Raw genomic sequence first — 27,663 nt, forward strand, 5'->3', positions numbered from 1 at the left:
CAAGGGAAAATCAACTTCCTGAGCAGGTTTGTTCCTAACTACGTTGAACTAACCAAAGGATTTTCTTGCTTACTGAAAAAAAGGATTCCCTTTCATTGGGATGACGTTGTGTAGAAAAAGTTTGATGCCTTGGAAGATGTTCTGGTTTAGGCATCTCTTTTATACCCTCCCGACTATCAGTGCGATTATTTCATGTACCTTGTTGCTGCCATCTCTATTATAGCTATGGTATTGGTCCAAGAAGACGATATGGGGATTGAACATCCCATTTATTATCTTAGTTGGAACCTCAATGATATTGATATCAGGTATACTCATGTGGAAAATATAGCTTTGGCGGTTGTTCCAACCGTCCAGAGATTCCGCCATTACATATTACTTCGCAAAAATATTGTCATTTCCGATTGCAACCATATGACATATATAGTTTCATGTCAATTACTGGGGGGGAAAAACTCAAAGTGGATCTTTATTCTCCAAGAGTTCGACCTAGAATTCATTAAGTCCAAGTCGAAGAAATCCTTATTTCTTACCGAGCTAATGTGTGATCTCCCTTCTGTTAATGTTGAATCTACATTTGAAGATTCCATCCCAGACGAGTCATTGTTCCTAATCTCGTCATCTGACCCATGGCATGGAGATTTTCTCATTTATCTCCAAACCCATACTTTCCATCCTAATACCTTGTAACACCCTCCTCCCACATCCACCCAAGCAACCATGCCAACCAGGGTAAACATGAGACGAGAAGCTACTATGATTATATTTTAACTCCTATGTGACTTTAAGGAAGTGGAATCGACGGAAACATCACACACATTCATCCAACATCATCAACAGAACCCTCAGGAGACAAGACAACCACTCAGGCAACCTGTCCCTAGGTCCCACTGATGTTTTGGATCTATTGGGCCATATTTTCTCTCATGCTATGGGAAAGGGAGTGACCAACAACCAAAAGTCGCTCTCACAGGCTTTCCTGCCAGTGATCGAAGACCAAAATTGCTAGTTTTGTGCTAGCAACCCCAGGATATAAGCCACTTTTCCAGGCCGAGAGCCCAAACTATTGCCCAGAATGGAGTGATAGCTTTAAATCATTAAAAATATAGGGAAACAATGATGCAAAAGCAATAATCTGAACAAGACCCTAACCATACCACTACTATCCATGCTAGGAATTTCATTAAACATATCATCAACATGTAACCTATAGGTGTAAACAATAGAATTAAGTGTATGGATCTCTTACTTATCTTAGAATCGCTATGAACCATTGTTCCCTCATGTTAGTTGTTGCATTATCCTCTATTAGGTCATAGACACATTATCCATTCATATACAAGTAAAAACATGTGGAGAGCCATACATAACTGCTATCATAAAATATATATATATAACCAACATAATAGGAATAGAATTACCATAAGCATATCAGCCATCAAAATCCACATATGCATCAATACATTTGCACATGGAAATCAAGGGAATGAATTTCTCATTAATGAATGCAATAAACCAACTAGAGATGGGAATACCACATTCCACCTAACCATATATTGGTTGAGCCAAGTATCTCTTCAACCAATCACCCTGTGCCATATCCCAAGCATGAATGTGGGACTCAAACCAAAAGAACCAACCAGGGCATACTGAGGCTAAACCACCTCACCCTCATCAACAAAAACCAGGATTTACCGTAATTCATCTAGGATCACTAGGGCAACACAATGAACACATCATAACAGGCTTTACAGTGATCTCCACCTAATCACTAGGCCAAACAAGCATGGATGCCACCAGATTTCTCCACCTACACCGTGAGGAATTTTCCTGTCTCCTAGTCTCTTAGGATTTACCACAATCCAAACTTAGATCACTAGGCCCTAAACCTAGACCCACTATCCACGATTTACCGCATATCCCAAACCTACGATTACTAGGCCCAAAGGAGAGAAAACCACCTCTTGGATTTATCGTATATCCTTCCATTCACCAGCAAGGATTCTGAGGCCCACCAAGGAAACACAATCTTGGCTTTACCGCAACCCACAATTTGGCTTGAGTGTCACTAGGCCAGTGGCTTTACCATGATCCACAATCCGGTTTAGGGACCACTAGACCATGTTCTCTATCATCCGACAATCTAGCTCAACCAAAACATGAGAACCCCATTACACCATGGATATCCGGAAATGGCAAGGCTAGGCTGAAAACATTGTTACACCTGGAAAAAACCATGCCATGATAGAAAATAACCACATGCATGCCAAAGGAATATACACATGCAAGTTGATACCTACAATGAAGCATGTTGTAGCTGCTTGATCCTGCCTTTCCCTGCTTGATCTTTGCTTCCTCTTTCCTTTTTTTCCTTTCTTGCTCCAATGCCAATGCTACTCCAAGAAACTCTAAGTGTCTAAGAGTGAGACAGAGAGTGAGAGAGAGAGAGAATAATGCGAGATCTCCAAATTCAAACTAACAAAAGGTTACCAACTGATCCTCAGAAGCCTTTTTATGAATGAGGCCTCTATTTTCTTCATTTTCCATTATTTTCCTTAATTTTCCTCCTCACATGCAACCGATGACCTTTCATCTCCCTTTTCTCCTAATTTCCATTATTTTCGTAAATAAATGTGCTAAAAATTCCATTTTTCCTTTCTAAAACCTTAGCCTTCACCTTTTCCAATTTCCTTAGCCATAAACAACCAAATGAACACCCCTTAGGATGTCCTGCCCAACATTCAGCTTGGAATAAGTGTCCCATCATCTGTGGTTATTGTTTTTAACTTTTCTTACATGGAATTTTCACCAGACTGTTACAGAACCCTCCCCCTTAGGGGACACCGTCCTCGGTGTTCAATCACACGTATACCTCAGCAACCTGCTGAAAGAATACATACTTCTCATGGGGCCTTATAACACAGTTCGTTGCAGTATTTACAATGAAATACATGCTCAAGACAAAACATCATGACAACATGACAACATACTGCATAGTGGAGCTTTATAACACAGCACATTACGGTATTTTCAATGATCATCCTACTCAGTGCCAACACACATGACATCATAACATCATGATAACATAATCACATGATAACATAGTAACATGAAAACATAACTATAATGACATAACACCTGTACCGCATAATGGAGCTTTATAACATATATCATGGCAGTATTTAAATCCATATGCATATGTACATATAGCAACATCACCAAAAACATATACCACATCATATATACCAAAAACATAAACCATATCATATATATCAAAACATGTACCAAACACCATATCTAACTGTATACATAAACACCATATCTATTAAGATCGCAACAAGATGATGGAGCTTAGTGAAAAGAGTCGCCTTCACTAAGTGGGCCCGCAGGCAAATTATGGCGCAAGTTCTATTTTTGATCCCAGCAGGGATGATCACAGTGTGGGTGAACACAGTATGAGTGATCACAGTGTGGGTGACCACAGTGTGGATGATCACAGTGTGGGTGACCACAGTGTGAGTAATCACAGTGTGAGTGATCAAAGTCTATTTTTAGACTGGCTGTCAAAAATAGAAAAGTCAAATATTATTGTCTCATAATAATATTTGGACTATAAACTTGATCTTATTCTCTTGGAGAACTTCAGTTTGAGCTACAGATGTAGCCCATGCAGCTGTCAGAAGGAAGTACGCTTTTCTTATGAGTCAGTTGAGTTGTTGCATGCATGACTTCATTTAGAACTCAATCAGTTGAGTTTGGTGGAGTTGATTGTGGAGTTGATGGAGTTGTGTTCAGTTTGACTGGGTTAAACTAGTTGTATTTAGTCTAACTGGCAAATAGACTAGAGATGAGTTGGGTGAATTAATTATTAATTAATTCACAAGTTATTAACTCATAATGAAACTATAGAATACATCAGTTAACTCAGTTGCATGTTAGTGCATGTTCAGTTCAGCAGGGACAGGTGTTAGAGGATCAGATTGCTATCAGTTGTGACTATAGTTGTGCATGATGATTTGCACAATCAGAGGGATTGAGTATGCCAATGAATTGGCCAATATCAAGAATTGTAGCTTGTGCTCACGTCCAACAGAGTGTGAGTGATTCTTTGCAGGTGAAATACGAGTTTGGTAAACCATTCTCATCAGTTCTTGAGCAGGTATTGAGCTGGAGAGGCAGGCAAGCAGTGGAATAGATTTGGAGATCAGATCTAAGCTGTATTGTGTGTAACAGGTGGAGCTGGTACTGGATTGCTTGTGATAAGCATTGTACTTTGTAATGTTACATGGTCTCAATCATTAATATACAGATAGTGTGGGGTTTTTAGCGAGATGCTTTCCCCGGGTTACATACTGTGTTAATGTGTGAATGCTCTTGATGTTTTATTGTTATTGATGCTGCTATATTGATGATCAACGTAGAGGAGCTTATGTATTGTGTATGTATTCCGCAATAGTACATGATCAGGATAATCTCTGTTGAATATGTGTTAAATTATTCAAAATTTCTACATGGTATCAGAGCAAGCTAGATAGTTGTAGAAAAAGTTTCTACATGGTATCAAAGTTGTTGATCATCATATCTACTATTCAGGAAGTGTTTACATTCTATTTCTTCAGGCAGAGTCTGTAATCGGGCCAGGTAGCCTCTGGATTCATCCTTCCTTTGGAAGGTGAGATATCCGGTGAATGCCCATACAGTTAATCTCTGTACGATAAATATTGTGTTCTCACGAATCTTAGATCCGAGGCGGTTGAGTTGGTTGCTGGTGGAATTCGAATTTGCAGCAGTGTTTTCTTGGTGACAACGCAGCAATGTCTTTCAACGGATTGCGATTGGAGTATGCTCTTGAGGGCAGCTCAAACTATATTGCATGGAAGGACAGGATGGAGGCAATATTGGATGATAACGGGCTGAAGGAGTTCATAGAGACGGATGTCCCAAAGCCTACTGATGCTACTCAAGCTGATGCTTGGCAAAAGAAGACCGCAAAATGTCGAAGGATTCTGTTGGAGGGCGTGAAGGATCACATTGTGTCCAACCTCCATGGAAAGGCTACTCCATATTTGATGTGGAAATCATTAACAGAATTATTCCAAAGCAAGAGCGATCAAAGGAAGCTGGCGCTCAAAGATAAACTCAGAAACATCAAATGCGAGAAGGGTGATAGTATTCCCATGTATCTCATGAAGTTCACTCAGTGTCGAGATGAGCTGGGAAGTGTGGGGGTTGTTGTCGATGATGAGGACTTGGTGAGCTTGGCTCTCCTTGGTCTTCCGAAGAGTTGGCATTCCTATCAGGACTCTGTCAATGGTTGGGAAAAATTGCCAGGATGGGAAAGACTATGGTCAGATCTTGTGCAGGAGGAGATCAGGCGAGTACCAGGGACAAATCTTCGTCAAAGGGAGCTGATGAAGAGAATTGCGCTTTGGCTACCAAAGTAAAGAAAGGGAAGAGCAAGAAAGCTTCTCAGTCTGGTGCGAAAGGCAAGAAGCAGGATATGTCCAAGGTGAAGTGTTTTCACTGTCACCAGCACTGACACTATGCCACTAATTGTCCGCAGAAGAAGAAGAACAAGCAGGCTGCTGGATCTTCAGCAGGAGAGGCTCTAGCCTCACAGTTTGAGCTTGATTTTTCATTGATCGCATGCTTGGTTTCAAGTGTGATGGGATCAGTGTGGTTCTTGGACAGTGGTGCGTCTTTTCACATGACGGGAGATAGAGATTTGTTCTCTGTTCTGGAGGACAAAGATCTTGGAGTGCACATCGAGATGGGCAATGATGGTAGATACAGTGCGACCGGTATCGGTACCATTTCCTTTGAGAGGGAGTCTGGTAAACCCTTCGTATTGAAGGAAGTCATGCATGTTCCAGGATTGAAAAATAATCTTATCTCAGTGGCGATATTAGAAGACAAGGGGTATGATGTTGTTTTCAGCGAGGGAAAGGCTTTCCTACGCAGCAAGACAACTGGTGAGACCCAGAAGATAGGGGTTCGAGTGAGGAACCTTTATCAGTTACATATAGATGGATGCGCAGCAATGGCGGGCAAGGCAGAAGGATTGGTGAGCCGGGATGATGGCGAGTTGTGGCACAGGAGATTGGGTCACCTTCACCATGGAGCCTTGAAGATACTGCAGTATATCACTACAAGGCTTCCTAAATGCACACTTGCGCAGTCAAATCAGTGCAAGGGGTGTACTTTGGGGAAGTTTGTGAAAGCCACCTTTCACGAAAAGGATAGTCCCGCCACGACAATCCTTGAGAGAATTCACACAGACGTGTGTGGACCTTTCTCAGTTGCTTCGACAGCAAAACACAGGTATTATGTTATTTTTGTTGATGATTTCTCTCGTAAGTGTTGGATCTTCTTCATGCAGAAGAAGAGCGAGACATATTCAAAGTTCTGCGAATTCAAAGCACTGGTCGAGAAGGAGTCGGGGAAGAAGGTGAAGGCTCTTAGGGCGATAATGGTGGTGAATACATATCGGACGAGTTCAAGGATTTCTACAAGGCAGAAGGGATTCGAAGAGAGCTCATAGCTCCCCATAACCCACAGCAGAACGGGGTAGCTGAGCGGAAGAACAGAACGATTGTGGGTTCTGCACGGGCAATGTTGCATGATCAGGGTCTACCCCTTCACTTGTGGGCGGAAGCATGCAATACAGCAGTTTATGTGCAGAACCGTTGTCCTAATAGGATACTTGGCATGAGTACACCCGAGGAGGCTTATTCTGGTAAGAAGCCTGATCTTTCTCATTTGAGGATTTTTGGTGCTAACGTTTACATGCATGTGACGAAGGATGCCAAGAAGAAGTTGGAGCCGACTGCAAAGGTTGGGATATTTGTGGGGTACACTGATACACCCCACAACTATCGTGTGTATTTGCCAGATAGTGGTAAAACTGTCGTGCGACGGGGTATAAAATTTCAGGAGGAGAAAGCCATGAAGTGTTCGCTTGAGAGGGAGCTACAATTGCATGCAGATGAGGAGCTATTAGTTCCTAAGGATGAGCTTCAGGACGTGGATCAGCCACAGGATGAGGTTCATGGAGTGGAAGAGACCACTCATGCAGCACCAACCATCAGAGGGCGAAAGCACTTGACAGAAGCTGAGCGACTGGCTCAAGATGCAGAGAAAGTTGTAGGACCACCTACAGCCCAATGCAGGTAGAGACAGTCACCTGATCGGTACACTGGATACATGGCTCTGATGAGCAAGTGTGTTGTGACTGAGCCATCCTCTTTCGAGGAAGCTGTGGAGGATCCCGCATGGGTAGACGCCATGGTGGAAGAGTATGATTCTATTGTCAGAAACAGTGCATGGGAGATTGTTCCTAGACCGGAAGGGAAATCAGTGGTGGGTTCGAGATGGATCTACAAGGTCAAGAAGGCAGCTGACGGGAGTGTGGAGAAGTACAAGGCAAGATATGTTGCCTGAGGCTTTTCACAGATAGAGGGGATCGATTATGAGGAGACCTTTGCACCTGTCGCAAGGTATTCTTCCATATAGACGATTCTTGCTCTCTCAGCGCAGATGGGATGGCACATTCATCAGATGGATGTGAAGACTGCGTTCCTCAACGGAGTCATTGAGGAGGAGGTGTACATTGAGCAACCCGAAGGCTTTGAGGTCTTCAACAGCGAGTTGCATGTGTGCAGGCTCAAGAGAGCGCTGTATGGGTTGAAGCAAGCACCACGTGCTTGGTACACACGGATAGACAGCTATTTCACAGGACTTGGATTCTCCAAGAGCGAGGCGGATCCTAAGCTATACCAGATTGTGGTGGAGGGTAAGTTGCTTATCATTGTATTGTATGTTGATGATTTGATTCTAACGGGTGATGAGCTGTTGATACTGTCATGCAAGAAGGATCTTGCTACAGAGTTCGAGATGAAGGATTTGTGCCTCCTTCACTATTTCCTAGGATTGGAAATATGGCAGCGCAGTGGTGGACTATTTGTTTCTCAGGGCAAGTATGCTCGGGAGATACTGGAGAAGTTCAACATGCATGGCTGCAAGCCTGTTGATACTCCTCTTCCTGGAGGTTGGAGGAAGGAGGATGCCACTTCAGGAGAAGAAGTGGATTCCACTGTTTATCGACAGTTGGTGGGGTCGTTGATGTATCTGGTCAATACACGACCTGATATATGCTATGCAGTTAACCAGCTTTCACAAGCTATGGTTAAGCCTACCAAGCTCTTCTGGAAGGCAGGCAAGCATGTATTGTGCTACTTGAGAGGCACATCGGGATAAGGTTTATGGTACAAACAGGAGGATGAGGTGAAGCTATGTGGCTTCACGGATGTAGATTGGGCAGGGAGCCCAACGGACAGAAAGAGCACATCAGGAGGGGTCTTCAGTATTGGATCGACAGCAGTTTCTTGGTACAGCAGGAAGCAGAGATCCATGGCACTCAGTTCAGCGGAGGCCGAGTATATGGTATCAAGTTTGGCTACATGCGAGGCTATATGGATGAGGAAGATCCTGGTTGGTTTGTTCGATTCTCATTTGGATCCTACTGTGATTTACTGTGATAAGCAGAGTTGCATTAAACTCTCGGCTAATCATGTATTTCATGATAGATCTAAGCATATTGACATCAGGTACCATCATATCGGAGATTGTGTGCAGCGGAGGATCATGTTGCTTTCATACATTCCAACGGAGGATCAGGATGCTGATATTCTGACGAAGGCTCTCACCAGGGGCAAATTCGAGTACCACCGAGGCAGGATAGGGGTTGTTGATAATCCATATCTTGTCGAGAGGGAGTGTTGAGATTGCAACAAGATGATGGAGCTTAGTGAAAAGAGTTGCCTTCACTAAGTGGGCTCGCAGGCAAATTATGTCGCAAGTTCTATTTTTGATCCCAGCAGGGATGATCACAGTGTGGGTGACCATAATATGAGTGATCACAGTGTGGGTGACCACAGTGTGGATGATCACAGTGTGGGTGACCACAGTGTGAGTGATCACAGTGTGAGTGATCAAAGTCTATTTTTAGACTGGCTGTCAAAAATAGAAAAGTCAAATATTATTGTCTCATAATAATATTTGGACTATAAACTTGATCTTATTCTCTTGGAGCACTTCAGTTTGAGCTACAGATGTGGCCCATGTAGCTGTCAGAAGGAAGTACACTTTTCTTATGAGTCAGTTGAGTTGTTGCATGCATGACTTCAGTTAGAACTCAATCAGTTGAGTTTGGTGGAGTTGATTGTGGAGTTGATGGAGTTGTGTTCAGTTTGACTTGGTTAAACTAGTTGTATTTAGTCTAACTGGAAAATAGACTAGAGATGAGTTGGGTGAATTAATTATTAATTAATTCACAAGTTATTAACTCATAATGCAACTATAGAATACATCAGTTAACTCAGTTTCATGTCAGTGCATGTTCAGTTCAGCAGGGACAGGTGTTAGAGGATCAGATTGCTATCAGTTGTGACTATAGTTGTGCATGATGATTTGCACAATCAGAGGGATTGAGTATGCCAATGAATTGGCCAATATCAAGAATTGTAGCTTGTGCTCACGTCCAACAGAGTGTGAGTGATTCTTTGCAGGTGAAATACGAGTTTGGTAAACCATTCTCATCAGTTCTTGAGCAGGTATTGAGCTAGAGAGGTAGGCAAGCAGTGGAATAGATTTGGAGATCAAATCTGAGTTGTATTGTGTGTAACAGGTGGAGCTAGTACTGGATTGCTTGTGATAAGCATTGTACTTTGTAATGTTACATGGTCTCAATCATTAATATACAGATAGTGTGGGGTTTTTAGCGAGATGCTTTCCCCGAGTTACATACTGTGTTAATGTGTGAATGCTCTTGATGTTTTATTGTTATTGATGCTGCTATATTGATGATCAACGTAGAGGAGCTTATGTATTGTGTATGTATTCTGCAATAGTACATGATCAGGATAATCTCTGTTGAATATGTGTTAAATTATTCAAAATTTCTACATGGTATCAGAGCAAGCTAGATAATTATAGAAAAAGTTTCTACAATATCAAGGTATATACGAAAACACCATATCAAAAAATACACCAAAACACCATATCAAAGCATATATCAAACCACCATACTGAAATTGTTTTGCCTCAACTAGAAAACAAGGAAAGATACATGGCCCTCATTTGATCCACCATCTCCCATGTAACTTCATCGGGCCCAAAGTGCTTCCATTGCACTTTAACTTGCTCGATTGCTCGGTTCCAGAGCATGAGCACCTTTTTCTACAATATACACTGAGGCTCCGGTTGGAATTCTCCATCTGGTTCCACCTGCAATACAGATTAGTCAATCACATTATTAGCATCCTTGACATACTTCTTATGCAAAGACACATGGAAACCATCATGGACTTTCACTGTCAGAGGCAGTGCAAGTCGATAGGCTACTAGCCTAATCCTCTCAATGATATTGAAGGGTCCACAAAACCATGGTGCCAGCTTGGCACATAATCCAATCCACAAGGAGCTCTTCTTTGGTTTGATGCGCAAGTACACATGTTCCCTAACCTAGATCTCCTTGAACAACCTACTCCTATTCGCATAACTCTTCTACCTATCATGTGTTACCTTTAGATTTTTCTTATTCACCTGCATTTCTTGTTCCATGTTTGCCAACATATATGGTCCAATCAATACGCTACTAACTGGATCACTCCAACTGATGGGAGTGTTGCAACTCTGCCCATATAATGTGTCAAAAGGACTCAACCTCAATGACTCTTGATAATCGTTGTTGTACGTGAACTCTACCAAAGGAAGATACTCTTCCCACTTCCATTGTCGATACATCGCATACATCCTCAACATGTCCTCCAATATCCTATTGACCCTCTCTGTCTGTGGATGATAAGTTGTACTGAAGGAAAACTCTGTGCCCAAACTTGCAAATAACTCCTTCCAGAACTTGGAAGTGAACTTTGCATCCCTGTCTAACACAATCTTCTTTGGAACACCATGTAGTCTAACCACGCCTCTGATGAATAACTGTGCCACATCACTAGCTGTGAACGTAGACTTCAATGGAATGAAATGTGCAACTTTTGTTAACCTGTCCACAATGACCATTGTGGAATCATGTTGTTTCACTGTCTTAGGCAACCCTGTGATGAAATCCATGGAAATAACCTCCCATTTCCATTCTAGAATCACAATCGACTGTAGCAGTCCACCTAGATGTTTACACTCTGCTTTCATTCGTTGATAGTTAAAACATCTAGCCACAAACTCTGCTACATCTCTCTTAAAATTCGACCAATAGTAAAATTTCTCCATTGTTGTCATTGTCTTCTCATAACCTGGGCGACCTGAATAAGTTTTCACATGAAAATCCCTCAAGATCACCTTCTTGAGCTCACTGTTATACGGTACATATATCCTGTCTCGGAACCTAACCAACCCATATGTTGTAAGACAATAATCCATACCCTATGCACCTGCACCTATACATGTACCCATACATGTACATGTACTACCGCCTATACCTATACCACTACATGTACATGTACGTTCACCTGTACCTGTATCAGTGCCCTATTGCAACATGTTCACAATCTCCATATACCTAACATCCTGTTGACCTGCCTGCAGAATCCTATCTTGTAAGTCTCTCCCACAGGAGCCCATCACTGCTAATTGATGTACCTGTACCCGTCTACTAAGAGCATCTTCCACCCTGTTCTCTTTACCTTTGATGTACCTGATCTCGAAATCAAACTCATTGATCATGGCCAACCATCTAGCCTGCCTAGCGTTCAGATTCATCTGGTCAAACAAATACCTCAACCCAATGTGATAAATCATAAGTACAAATCTCCCGCCAAAAAGATAATGACTCTACATATTCAATGCATGTATGATCGTTGCTAACTCCAAATCATGTGTCAAGTACTTTTTCTCATGCTCGTTTAGTTTGCGAGACTCATAACATACCACTTGTCCATCCTACATGAGGACTCCACCAAGTCCTCTCATGCAAGCATCTGTGCATACCAAAAACTCTTTATCGGGATCTTCAATAAATAGCACTAGTGCATGTGTCAAAAACTACTTAATTTTCTCAAAACTAGCCTCACACTCCTCTATCCATTCGAAATTATTACCTTTCCTCTGCAATGATGTGATATGATAATAAATCTTTGAGAAGTTCCTGATGAAACTCCTATAATAGCCTGCCAAACCCATGAAATATCTCACCTCATCCACACTATTTGGAGCTACCCACTCCATGATGGCTCTTCTGGATCTATTGTAATGCCCTCCTTAGAGACAACATGTCCCAAGTAATGTACCTCACTCTGAAAGAAACTACACTTGTTGAGATTAGCACACAACTAATGCTCCCTAAACAACCTCAACATTGTTGCTAAATGTGCGGCATGTTCTTCCTCATTTTTAGAATATACTAGTGTATCATCAATGAACACAATAACAAACTTATCCAAATATGGATGCAACACACTATTCATCAAGTACATGAATGTATCTGGAGCATTAGTTAAGCCAAATGGAACAACAACAAACTCATAATGCCCATACCTAGTCCCAAACGTTGTCTTCTAAATGTCTTCTTCTCTGATGCGTACCATCTGGATCTCAAGTCAATATTTGAGAACTCTCAAGTCAATCTTTGAGAACACTGCTTCTCCCTTTAGCTGATTGAACAAGTCATCAATCCTCAAAAAAGGGTACCTATTCTTGATAGTCACTTTGTTCAATTGCTTGTAGTCAATGCATAATCTGAGAGTACCATCTTTATTCTTCACAAACATGACCAGTGCGCCCCAAGGTGATACACTTGACCTAATGTATCCCTTGTCTAACATTTCCTTCAACCGCAACTTCAACTAAACCAACTCAAATGTGATCATCCTATAAGGTTCTTTTGATGTTGGAGTTGCCCCTGGAACTAACTCAATAGAAAAGTCTACCTCCATGTGAGGTGGCAACTATGTAATGTCTTCGAGGAATACATCCTGAAACTGCTACAACACTGGATACTTGTTCAACACACCTGCATCCTCAACTTCCTTACCCTTATCACTAAAAATTTTTACTACAAATATCTTGCACCACTTCCTGCAGCTACACTTTGCTTGCATGCTTGTCACCATCCTAAGTAGTGTGGCTTTCTTCTTACCCTGCAAGACTCTTGGTTCCCCATTGTCATCAACACTTAATAGCTTTGTCATAACAGTCTACCTTGGTTCTATGAAGATGCAACCAACCTATTCCCAACAACATGTTGTATGATCCCAATGGTAATACATTTAGATGTGTTGCAGTAGGTATAACATTCAAATAAAATGCACAATCTCTTGACCAATAATGAACTTGTTTCTTCGTACATTTATCCAACTACACTAACCAAGACTTTGCAAGCAATTCCTTACTTAAGCCACACTTATCCATCAAATCAAGACTAACATAGTTATAATTAGATCCAGTGTCAATCAAAATAGAAATAACTTGATCACAAAGCTTGTCGTCCATCTCAATGAAAGATGCCTAGTGTTTTGCCTGCCCGTTGTCCACTGTTGCACAGATACATGGAACACTCTGACCAACATCCCCAACGGTCCGCACCTCCTATGCATTATATATCTGAGGCCTACCACCCTGATTCTATAGACAATCTCTATTAAGGTGCTCCTTACCGCATGTCAAATACTCCAACCGACCAGTGCCCTCACCTCAATGTTGTTGTTACTAATGTAACCCATGTCCTTGTATAGCTGCATTAAATCTCTTTTGCAGTGCCACATTCTCTTTCTCATCTGCATGTGAAGGCCTTGTCCTCTTAGGCTTCTATTTACCTTTATCTTTGTCCTTTCCTTTCCATCCATGCCGAGATTCATTCTTACGCTTTTTTCATAACAATGCTTCAATTTCCTAATAACTTTCTCAAGTTATTGAGGCTCATCATAATCAATTTGATCTCCAAACGCGAATGGAAAACCACTGAAAAATATCTGAACTTTAGCCTTCTCATTAGTAAGATATGGTACATACCTCAATAACTCCATAAACTTGGTCGTGTATGTTGATCAGTGGTTGTCATTGATGTCAACCCAAGCAGCACTAGGGGCTACCCCGATCTTGCATGGGAATTTTGACTTGACAACTTACTCTGTTCTTAGTCAAGGATCTTCTAAATAGATTCTACTCGTCGAGATGTTCCGTTCATATATGTCCTACCAAGTAACTCTTCACGGTTTGAGAGATATTCATGTTTGAATTTTGAGTATCATCTCTGACATATGTTTTTGCAGGACAACGTAAGTATATACAGTGTCTCGGTTATATCTTTATGTCTCTATATGTCACAATTAGTTTTAGGAATGTCCTATTCTTGATACTACAAATTTTAAGCTACATATTCTTGATGCTACACCAATTATGCTAAATCTATATGATGTTGTAAGTTCATGTTACTTGCCTTGTCATAGTTGATATAATGGTCTCCGTTGTTGTACTTAGAACTTGGTCCATCACAAGTCTAGGGTCGGTCATCAGTTTTTATTGTATATATCTTTAGGTCAGTTTTCGATATAATCTTGCATAGAGTCCAGGCCTATATCAAGAGTGGAAGTCTTTGTTTACTGCTGCAACAAGTCAACAAAAAAAGTGACAAGCACACTTCGAAGAACACATTGTAATTTTAATTTGTATTTATTCATTATTATGCACTTACATTTGTTTTGCAGGTAGAGGTAAGTTTAAAGGTAATTTTTTTTGTTTTGGGATTGATTTTGCCGAGCAAATTTTGCATGTAGGTAGAAGAAGATTCAAGTACAACTTCAAGCAAGAATTCAAGAGCAGAAGTATCAAATCAAAGGAAGCATTGCAGCAAGACATCCTTTGAAGATATGACATTCATCCATATATTGTGAAGAAGTATCAAGGCCAAGAGTCATCATTGTAAAGTTGTAAAAGTGTCATTTGTAAAATTGTCATCATTGGAAGAGTCATTATTGTAAAAGAGTCAATATGCCTAGAGTCGAAAAGGCATTATTTGGAGCTATAGGAGTCTTTTTTGGGATGATGTCATGGTGGGTTGTTGGTCATAGTGTGATTAGGTGTTCGGTCAAAATCATTGTAAATCATATTGTATCGTGGATCATTGTCCCCGGTACGGGAATCCACACTCTTGTCTCATTTTAGTCATTATAGAGTGGCAGGGAGGTGTTAGGCTGGTGCATGAAGTCGCCTACATGTTGGAGCCTGTGAACACTTCAGGGTGGTAGGTCGGTCTGGGATGTTGGGGCATCCATTCAGTTGACTATTGAAGAAACCAGGGCGTTGGGGCGTCATTCCAGTGGGAGCTGGAGAAGAATGCTTTTCTAGAATTCTAGGAAGTTGTTTCTTTTATTTCAGTTGGGGCTGAAGATTAAAGAATTTATTAGAAAAGCGTTCGGTGGTCTTTGACCCAGAGGGGGTTTTCCACCTAAAATTATTGTGTCTATTGTGTTCTTTTATTTACTGTTATTACTGCATAATCATTAATAATAATTGAAGATTAACTAATGCTATGAAAAGATTTAAAAGTGCTAATTGCTAAGGAATATTGATTTACCCCCCCCCCCCCCAGTATTTCCAACAATTGGTATTAGAGCTTGGTTCTTTCAATTGATCTGTTGTTGAATGTTAGTTTTTTTGTGCTAATTTCAACTTCATAATTAAAAACAATTGCTCATCATTTGCTTTATGTGCATATGTTTCCTTTATGGTGTTTGTGAATGTAACAGGTAAATTTATCAAGTTTTATGTCAAATTCATGAGAAAAATAGCATGTAAATGAAGTGTTGAACAACAGCAAACAAATATACAACAAACCATCAAAATGAACACTTAACACAGTATTTTGATAAAGGATTTCACCCCTTCCGGACTACATCTCCTTGGTCCAACTTCCATGGCTTGGGTCTTTGTATTAGCTCGAAATGGAAAAAAATGTTGTTTACAATGCTCTATTGCTCCTAAAACCCGCTTCAATGTGCTCAGAACATCAAAATCATCTAGGAATGACTTTTTATGATCCCAAATTAGTGGAAAATTACAAAAGTTATGGCCAAAACAGTTTCTCCTAGGAAATCTCCACTAAAACTGGAGAAACTCTAGTTAACTCTGCCAAATTTGGAGTTGTCCCGGATTTGTCGGCTCTGCCCAAATATCTGCCAACTTAATCCAACATTAATTAAATGATAAGAATGGATTCATTAACAATAAGCTACAGTTAGCGCGTTAATGGCGTGCGGTTATGGTTAGCGCTAGCCTCTGGTTTTCATGGTTTGGTCACATGGGAGGGGGTTGGCCCTCTCCTCCCCCAACCGCCATAATTTAAAACTTTAAATACAACATCAAACCGTTATAGGTTAAGACATATGGTGGCGGTGTAGTGGTAAGTCGTGGAGTTTGTGCAGGTAAGGTCGTGGGTTCGACTTTGCCGACCTGCCAATAATTTTTCCACTGCGTGCCGATAGATACCAAACCTTTGGGGAGGGACATGTGGTAGCCTTTGGGCTTGCTACATGTCTCCTCTTCATTGGTCCTCCTCCAACCAATCATAAAATACCAACTCACCAAATTGTAGACCAATTGCAATACGCCACTTAGCGAGACATGGTTGGTCGTCGACCATCCTTTGACCTGCACAGTCACCTGCGATGTCAGCAGTATTGACTGCCAAATGTGCAGTGACTATACCCTTTTTTTTCAAAATTCCTATGTTTGGTAAAGCGAACAGAATGCAATATCTTCCTCATAAGAGCATCATTTTGAGTGAAATGAGTTGCGTTGGGATCGTATTGTCGAGACAGACGCAGTTGTTCAGTGTTTGAGTGATTCTGAGCACTTTGATTTTTGAGCTAATTACTGATCACCTAGTCATTCCTCCCCATTGGAAGCCTTTTGGACCCCAAAAGATACTATCAATTGTTCAGCAAGTGAGGGTACAGCTCCCTCACCCTCTCAATTTTCATCCATTTGGCCTTAGAAGGATTTTGTCCCTTGAGTCCCACTCGAAGGTATTCGACATTCCCTCTCTTTGAAGTTCTGGTTCTTCTGTCAAGTATGACATCTCGATGAAGTTCATCAAGATATTCTGGTGAGAAATCATCTATTGATAGCCGCTGAACATGCTCTCCTTGATAATCAATCAAAGGAGGCTCAAACAATCTCAATTCTCAACATTAACAACAAAGTATATTTGCATATAAGGAGGCAAATCTAGCTTAAATGCATTGTTATCAATATTTTCCAGAATTTTAAAAGGACCATAGCAGATTGGCTCTAGCTTTTTACCTTCCGCTTGAAGTCTCTCTTTGCTAATATATAACCAAACTTCATCTCCAGCTTGAAATTTATGATCGACATGGTGTTTTCCATGCCTTGCCTTATAGTTGCTTTCACTATTTTCAAGTTGTTCTTACACTATGTGATGTATCAACTAAATTTGCTCAATGAACTTCCTTGCCTTATCAATGTCGCTATGACCATCGATGGTGACATATTTGTCAAAGATGAATTCCAATGGTGATCTTGGCAAGTACCGAAAACATGCCTCAAATGGCAATTTGTTTGTGGAAGAATGCTTTGACCTGTTGTATGCATGTTGTATGTAATGCAACTGTTCATCCCACAACTTGGGATGTTTGTTGCAATATCCTCTAAGAAGATGAATGACTCTCCTATTGACCACCTTGGTTTGTCCATCTGTTTGCAGATGAAAGGTTGTACTCTTCTTCAACTTAGTGTCCATCATGTCCCACAAATTTGACCAAAAATCCCAACAAATCGAGAAACTAGATCACTTACAATGGAAGTAGGAAGACCAAAATGAACCCAAATATTTTGAAATAAAAGATCAGTTATTTGTTCAACTGTAATTTTCTTTTTACATGGCGTTAGAATACACATCTTTTTGAACCTGTCTACAACTACATACAAGTAATCATAACCTTTCCTTGACAATGGAAGACCTCCTACAAAATCCATTGAGATACTCTCCCATGGACTTGAAGGTACTAGAAGTGAAGTGTAAAATCCTAGTTTCCTATTGCTAGGCTTACTTATTTCAAAAAAAGAACATCCTCTAATGAAACGAGATACATTATCAAACATGTGTGGCCAATAACAATACCTTTGGAGATTCGTTATTGTCTTGCCTACACCAAAATGTCAGCAATCAATGAAGTGTGCGCCTCCCTTATGATATTGTTTCTTTCTCCCTGTGGAATACATAACTTTCCCAAGTGATATAACAAATTGTTATGTACACGGTAATCTAACTCTTCAATTTGGTTTCCTTGCCTCAATCTTGCATACACATCTTGAAAGTCATTATCATATGCATATTGCTTAATGTAACTTTCATGTAAAGCATAATTATGCTTGAGTATAATAGATGAATTTACAATAAGCCTAGAAATCATATCAGCTACCTTATTGTAGATTCCCTTTTTTTACTTGATAACCAAATGAAACTATTGTAGAAAACCCGTCCATCTGAAGTGTCGTGATTGTTGCAACTATGACTGTGACTGTAAGTACTACAATGGTTGATGGTCGGTATGGATAATGGTCTCCTTCCCCATCAAGTAGTGTTTCCATTTTTTAACACTTTGTACCAATGCGTAAAGTTCTTTATCATAAGTGGGATAGTTAGTCACAACACCATTAAAATTTTTAGAATGAAATGAAATGGGCTTACCATGTTGCATGAGAACTGCTCCCATGGTGTAATCACTAGCATCAATTTGAATCTCAAATGGATGTCTAAGATCTGGAAGAGCCAATACCGGTGTTGAACTGATATTTTGTTTTAAAGCATAAAATGCTTTTTGTTGTACATCTTTCTAATGGAAGACTTTCTTGACACTAGTCAATGCATGTAGTGGAGCTGTAATGGAAGAAAAAATAGCAATAAATTTCCTCCAATATTGTGTTGCCCCTAGAAAGCTTCTTACCTCTGTAATTGTATTGGGCTTGGGCCAATTCACAATGACCTCAACCTTAGAAGGGTATATCTTCAGCTCACCTCCTCCAACAATGTGTCCCAAATACACTAAAGAATTCTTGCCAAATTCACACTTTTACATCTTTAAAAACAACTGTTTTTTTCTCAAGACATCAAGTACTTTGTTCACATGCATGACATGTTCATCTCTGGATTTGCTGAATATGAGAATATCATCTAAGTAAACAATGAAAAAATCATCTAAAAATGGTCTCAATACATCATTCATAACTCTCATGAAAGTAACTGGAGCATTTATAAAACTGAAAGGCATAACAAGCCACTCAAAAAATACTTGTTTAGTTTTAAATGCGGTTTTCCAAATGTCCTCCTCAGCTATTCTAACTTGATGATAATCACTTCATAAGTCTAGATTAGTGAAATACTTTTCATACCTCAATTGATCAAGCAAATCATCAATTCTTTGGAGTGGATAACAATTCTTTACCATTACCTTATTCAGTGCACGGAAATCCACACACATGCACCAAGTCCCGTCCTTCTTTGGCACTAATGGGCATATGATACCTTTGTTCAGAAATTCTTGAATTTGCTTCTTGATTTCCATGCTCTCCATGAATAACATGTGATACATGCCAATGTTTGGAAGTGGAACATCCTGCTGCAGCTGTATCTCATGTTGAATTCCCCTCTTGGGAGGTAACCCCTTTGGTTCCTGAAACATATCATCGTTCTTGATTACCACATCAAACAAATCAATTTTAACTTATCATCACAACCTTCAAAAGATTCATAATCTATATCATTCTTTTTCTCGATCATGAGAAGCACAAAATTTTTACTTGCATTTACTAGTCTCTTCATCTACCCTGCATTAACCAAAGAAATGTTTTACTTTTTGCGATGGGCTCTCACAATATAATTCACTCCATCCTTGAGCAATATATATTTGTTCTCATGGCGATCAAATACCGCTTTCCTATCATACAAATATGGGCTTTCCAAAATGATTCCTGAGATGTCAAGTGGAACTAAATATAACTCAACTTCATCAATGAATTTTTCAATAATGGAAAACCTGAATAAGCATCTCCTTGTAACCCGTAAGTTTGCATTATTGACTATCCAACCCAAAGGATATGGCTTGTGATGAGGTACAGTTTCAAGGTTAAGCTTTTTTTACCAAGTATTCTAAAATTAAGTTCAATTGTGACCCACTATCAAATAATGCATCAATATTTGTATGATTTGAAATTACCCTTACATGGAACAACTCTATCAATGTTTTTTTTTTGGAGTGTTGTTGTGACTATGTAAGGAACTAGTGCTTGCTATAGCTTATTTTCCCTTTGTGACCATGGCTGAAATCTTGGTCTCATCACTAGAATCGGATCCAAGATCATGTTGTGTGGTGGAGGTCGTCTTTTGTTCCCCTTATTGTTTGGTTTCTTAAGCCTTAGTTCGGGATGTAGTTTCCAACAGTGGGTGTCATCATGCCCCGCTTTGGAAAAATGTTTGCATACAATTTTCTCCCATTCTTTCTTCACACTTGCATTCTTATTTCCTTTCCATTTTCCACCCTTCTCTTTCTCCTTAACCCTGAATGGATTCTTTTTACTACCCTCTTCCTTAATGTTCTTTCTTCTTGCTTCAAGATGTGTCGCTTGGATTGAACATAAGGATAGTGCGTTTTAAGTAGGAATGCAAACCCCCAATGTGTTGGAAATAATACAAGAGGGGGGGATGAATCAGTATTATCAAATCAATAAAAAAATTCAATCATACTTAGATACATATACGCTACTTCAATTAACAGAACCTGCGTGTATACACCACTGTGTCTAATGCAACTAGCGTATATCCAAAATACTTATGATTCAATTAATCCATTAAATGTTGATCTTTAGTTAGTGCATCAGAACTTCATTATCCATATGAACAGTAAGAAAGCGCAATAAAACAGAACAGATCATCACACACAAGAAGCACACATGAACACCATGATATAAGGTGGAAACCCAATGTGGGTGAAAACCACCTACTACAATATGTCTCTATCTTCTTTCAATTAGAAACTTCTTTTTACAATGATTTTGTATTGGTGCAGTCCTTTACCAATACGTAGGCAACAACCTGCAGAAGGCTACAACCTTCTCTCGTTCTCCAGACTCTCCTGGATGGGAGCTACAACCCCCTTAGCTCTTGTACTAGCCGATCCATTTACTAGTACGTAGGTGCCTGCCTACTGAATGCTCCAATCTTCACTCGTTCTCCAGCTGCTACTGGAAGGGAGCTACCACCCCTTTAGCTCTTGTACTAGCTGATGTACTAGTACGTAGGCGCCGGCCTACAATCTCCTTTCATCCTCCAGGGACCACATTTCATACATTTTCAGACTGGATACTCTTGAAGCACAACACTATAATTTGAAGGCCACGTTTCATCCAATTTTCATTCTGGACCCATCAATATCATTGTAGCACAAAACAATCAATACTAGCATCATCAATTTTTGAATCACTAAACCACTGAACCCCTGTCAACAACACAATCACCAGAACACAGAGCAGACAACAGAACTCTGCAATAACAATCAGACCCAACTGCAACTTCAAACATCATACTTCATAATGTATACGCTACTACGATGAATCAAACCTGCGTACATACGCGCTTTCACCAAAGCCAACTTGCGTACAGATCTATAAATATTCAATCATGATTTGTAGCTATTTCAAACTTAAGTTATACCCAGTTCAGAACATTACATGCGTCAGTATACAGATCTAGAATAAGCATAATCAACCATATAGAGATAGTTCATTTCAAACCATTTGATCCCGATCTAACCTTAGATCTTGTTCTCCGATGAGATTCCTCCTTAGCTCAGATCAAGCAATGCATGATAAACCCATAACCTGCATACTGGATCTCATACTTCATCAGATATTCAAGACTTTCTCAATACCTTTGCCTAATGATCTTCTTCTCCTTTTATAGTCTTAGGCCTTACTCAATACCATGGTCCAAAACCATTGAGAACCAATACTAGGGACCCAATACCTGGGTTCAACACTTCGGACGCAATACCAAGGACCAAAACCATAGGTCTAAATACCATGGACCCAAAAATAAGATTTCCCACATGTATGCGCTTTTCCGTGCATGAAAGTGTGTGCATACGCATACGCGACTTTTGATCAGCAATCCTGCGTGTATACGCGTCTTTGTATATAGACAACCTGCATGTATACCCTACTTGGTATATAGCGAACCTACGTATATACGCGACTTGGTACATGGTGAACCTGTGTATAACCTGCCTGTGTACGCGACTTGGTATACAGTGAACCTGCGTATATACTCATCTTTCTTCATTATTTGTAGTCTGATCATCAATTCTTTGCTATTGACCTGCTGCACTATAATCTGGCATCTTGCCATCAAGGACAAAATTTGTATCATAATTCCAACAATCTTCCCCTTTGGACTTGATGGCGAAGCTAACTTGTCATACTGAGAACTGTCATCTGATTCCTTTGAGCTGTCCTGCATCCCATGTATTTGTCACATCTGATATCTCTTCTGTAGATTCATCTAGTTATATACAAGTGAGTTGTTCTTCTACGAGTGGGTTGCCATCAAGTACGACACATGCATCATAATTCCAACAATCTCCCCCTTTGGACTTGATGGCAACAACACCAAATCAATCTGCCCCTTTGACATCAAGGGCAAAGGGCAGACCAAGATATTCTCTTTCCTTGATAAACATTCTGTTATCCATACTCCCCCTCAGTACCTGCTGAAATCTCTGAATGTGTACCAATCTGTCCATGTTCCCTCTGAGTACATGCTAAAAGCTCTGCTCTTGCTGAAGTGTGTTGTTCATGCTCCCCCTGACTGTAAGCAAGGTCTGCAAAAAGATGTTCTACAAGAAAGAACATGACTCTATACATCATAAGTGACCTTCCTAGCACCAAAGACTCATACATACATCCATCTCCCAACCAAGTGGGGATATACCAGAATTGACTCATCTACCCAACCAAGTGGGGATATACCAGAATTGACTCATCTACCCAACCAAGTGGGGATACACCAGAAGTTTACATATGACAAATAAGTACATTACATTATTCATCCTAGGCATAGTGGGGAAACCAACATAGGCCGTTACATGACCTTGATAAGAAAAGATATACATGACATAGAGACGAAATATTTAAAACAATTCTATGAGAGTCATCAGCAGCATCTGTCAATCATCATTCAGATCAGCTACCATGTTCTCCTTCTGCACCTGTTCCACCTAAAATCAAACCAACATATACGCGACTGTATCCACAGAAACAGGCGTATATACGCGGATGTTCTTCATAAAACTCGCGTACAACCACTTCTAGATCAGCAACCTGTAAATGTCCTGTAACAAGGTATGTCTGCATATAGATATCAACTCATCCTTTTGAACATCATCATAAAATCATTCCCATTATATCATATGTGTAAAACACCATAGTCATCTCATCATCAAGATCTGCATGACCATCCATGTAACATTACACGGGAATATCCCCTATCTGATAATAATCAATCAACATATGTGAGTATCAACCTATCATCATATCATATCTCCAACAATGCAACTCCATGTATCCAACATATTGTATATAGAACTATGTATCTAGAGCTCAAGGCAAGACTTCTTGATATCATCAATAGCAACAATCCTCATCCACATGAGCGCCAAGAATTATAGGAAACCATAATGCCAACAATGCATTATTCAAAACATAAACTCCCCCTGAACCTGTGCCATCTGTTTACTGTCAGATCCGATCATGCATATATCAGCAAGAAGTATCACTACATCAACATCATCAAGTTAGGATCAAAAACATCTTATGAGTATCAAGACATTTCCACACATCATTAGCAGATTGTAACCGTTAAGAAACAGAGCAAATAATAGACTGAATCATAGCAGACCCTTTTTCTGAGCCTGTCCCTTCTGCTTTTCCTCAGACTGACATATACGCGACTGTGCATTGTCTAACTCACGTATATACGCGACTTCCCTTTATGAAACTTGAGTATGAGATTTAGGATACTGAAGTTTTGCACTTTCAGGTCCCTCTGAGTCTGTTATGTCTATATATTGTGTTGTGCCACATCTTTCCAACTGTACTTCCTTCTTCTTCCATATCTTCAAGTGTGATGATGTTTTCTTCTTTTGGTATGGTGTCTGTACTTTTTTCCTGCATTCCTTTGCTGTATGTCCAAGCTTGTTACATGCATAACATCTTACATGTTTCACATTTCTTATGTAGCAATCAACAGCTCTATGACCAAACATATTACAGCAAAGCAATATCCCTTAAAGTACCTGGAACGTGATGTTCTTTCTGTGTGATGGTCTTGAACCATTCTACTTCGGCATCTGGCTACAACATGTCCAAGATTATGACATACATAACATTCAACATTATTCATCGGAGGAGTAAAAGATTTTCTTTGAAGAATTTCTTTCCTTGGCTGATGGTGGGATTGACCTCTCATCTCCTTGTTGAGCATTTCAGATTTTGCATTAGAGTTCCTTGTCTTACTTTGTGAACTAGATTCACCTTCAACAAATTCATGAAAACCAAGACCAGATTTGATAGCGGGAGACCTTTGATTACTAAGAATATCATCCAAGATCTTAGTACTATCTTGAAATCATAAGAGCTTATCCTTTTCTTCTAATTTATCATTTAGAATATTTACCTCAACCTGATGTTGCTCTTCCTTTTCAAGATACTGCTTCTTCATGTTTTCTTCAACTTTTCTTCCTTCTTCCAACTGATGTCTTAATTCAAGAACTTCGTTTTCTTGTTTTTCAAGAGCTTGGAGTAGTTCTTTATTCTGCTTCTTTGATTCTTCAAGATCTTCCTTTACTGAGAGGATCGTAGCTTCAAGCCTTTCATAGTAACTGGATCTTTCTCTGAGTTTCTTGATTGTTGTGCTCCTTTCATTGACTTCATTTCTTAATGATGTCACTTCATCCTGCAACTTTTGACATTGAACTACCTTGTCCTTGAATACCTTCCTTACCTTGTTTCCTTCCTCTAGTTGAGCTTTTAGTTTGGTAGTTTCTTCTTTGAAGGCACATTCCCTTTTGTTCAATAGATCTTGTTGATCTCTGATTTTGTCTGTAAGCCTTTTAAATTCTACCTCTATTTGATATCTTTCTTGCTCACCCATAAGAGCATTTTCAGTTGTTTCGCTATCACTTTCATCATCTTCAAATGGATAGATAACTGTATCACCAGAGGATAACAAATTCATACCTGATAGTTCTTCTTCATTCTGAAGTGATTCTGAATCTGAAGTGCTTCTTCCACATAATCCCCAATCGATTCTCCCACTGTCATAGCTCTTCTGAGATGTCTTCCTTTTCTTAGGTGCTTTCTTCTTAAGCTTCTTTCCCATTGTTCCACGCATCTCCTTCAAGTGATCAAGCTTCTACCAAAGGACCTGCTCTGATTCCAATTGTTGGAAATAATACTGAGGGGGGGGGGGGGGGTAAATCAGTATTATCAAATAAATCAGTATTAACAGAACCTGCGTGTATACACCACTGTGTCTAATGCAACTAGAGTATATCCAGAATACTTATGATTCAGTTAATCCATTAAATGTTGATCTTTAGTTAGTGCATCAGAACTTCATTATCCATATGAACAGTAAGCAAGTGTAGTAAAACAAAACAAATCATCACACACAAGAAGCACACATGAACACCATGATATAAGGTGGAAACCCAATGTCGATGAAAACCACCTGCTGCAATATGTCTCTATCTTCTTTCAATTAGAAACTTCTTTTTACAATGATTCTGTACTGGTGCAGTCCTTTACCAGTACGTAGGCTACAACCTGCAGAAGGCTACAACCTTCTCTCATTCTCCAGACTCTCCTGGATGGGAGCTACAACCCCCTTAGCTCTTGTACTATCCGATCCATTTTCTAGTACGTAGGTGCCTGCCTACTGAATGCTCCAATCTTCACTCATTCTCCAGTTGCTACTGGAAGGGAGCTACCACCCCTTTAGCTCTTGTACTAGCTAATGTACTAGTACGTAGGCGCCAACCTACAATCTCCTTTCCTCCTCTAGGGACCACATTTCATACATTTTCAGACTGGATACTCCTGAAGCACAACACTATAATCTGAAGGCCACGTTTCATCCAATTTTCATACTGGACCCATCAATATCATTGTAGCACAAAACAATCAATACTAGCATCATCAATTTCTGAATCACTAAACCACTGAAACCCTGTCAACAACACAGTGACCAGAACACAGAGCAGACAACAGAACTCTGCAATAACAATCAGACCCAACTGCAACTTCAAACATCATACTTCATAATGTATATGCTACTACGATGAATCAAACCCGCGTACATACGCGCTTTCACCAAAGCCAACCCGCGTACAGATATATAAATATTCAATCATGACTTGCAGTTATTTCAAACTTAAGTTATACCCAGTTCAGAACATTACATGCATCAGTATACAGATCTAGAATAAGCATAATCAACCATATAGAGATAGTTCATTTCAAACCATTTGATCCCGATCTAACCTTAGATCTTGTTCTCCGGTGAGATAGCTCCTTAGCTCAGATCAAGCAATGCATCATAAACCCATAACCTGCATACTGGATCTCATACTTCATTAGATATTCAAGACTTGCTCAATACCTTTGCCTAATGATCTTCTTCTCCTTTTATAGTCTTAGGCCTTACTCAATACCATGGTCCAAAACCATTGAGAACCAATACTAGGGACCCAATACCTGGGTTCAACACTTCGGATGCAATACCAAGGACCAAAACCATAGGTCTAAATACCATGGACCCAAAAATAAGATTTCCCACATGTACGCACTTTTCTGTGCATGAAAGTGTGTGCATACGCATATGCGACTTTTGATCAGCAATCCCGTGTATACGTGTCTCTGTATATAGATAACCTGCGTGCATACCCTACTTGGTACATAGCGAACCTGTGTATATACGCGACTTGTTACATGGTGAACCTATGTATAACCTGCCTGTGTACGCGACTTGGTATATAGTGAACCTGCGTATATACTCATCTTTCTTCATTATTTGTAGTCTGATCATCAATTCTTTGATACTGACCTGCTGCACTATAATTTGTCATCTTGCCATCAAGGACAACACTTGTATCATAATGCCAACAATCTCCCCCTTTAGACTTGATGGCGAAGCTAACTTGTCATACTGAGAACTGTCATCTGATTCCTTTGAGTTGTCCTGCATCCCATGTATTCTGTCACATCTGATATCTCTTCTGTAGATTCATCTAGTTATATATAAGTGATTTGTTCTTCTACGAGTGGGTTGCCATCAAGTACAACACATGCATCATAATTCCAACACAATGTATTTCAAGAGAGTATCTTGGGAATTCAATTTTACTCCTAACAACAAATCCCTTGTCCTAAACTCTTGGGTATACTCTTGAACTGTTTGGCCCTTGAGTTGCCTAAAGTTTTTCCAACTCATTGTGGTTGTTTGCATATAGGCTAAAGGATAAAACTATCTTTTAATTGAAGAAACAAATTCAACCCAGGAAATGGATATCTTACCATAAA

This window comes from Pinus tabuliformis, chromosome 1_2 (assembly GCF_031772625.1).
Source record: "Pinus tabuliformis cultivar Carrire ecotype Pingquan chromosome 1_2, CPIR1, whole genome shotgun sequence".
Lineage (NCBI taxonomy): Eukaryota > Viridiplantae > Streptophyta > Pinopsida > Pinales > Pinaceae > Pinus > Pinus tabuliformis.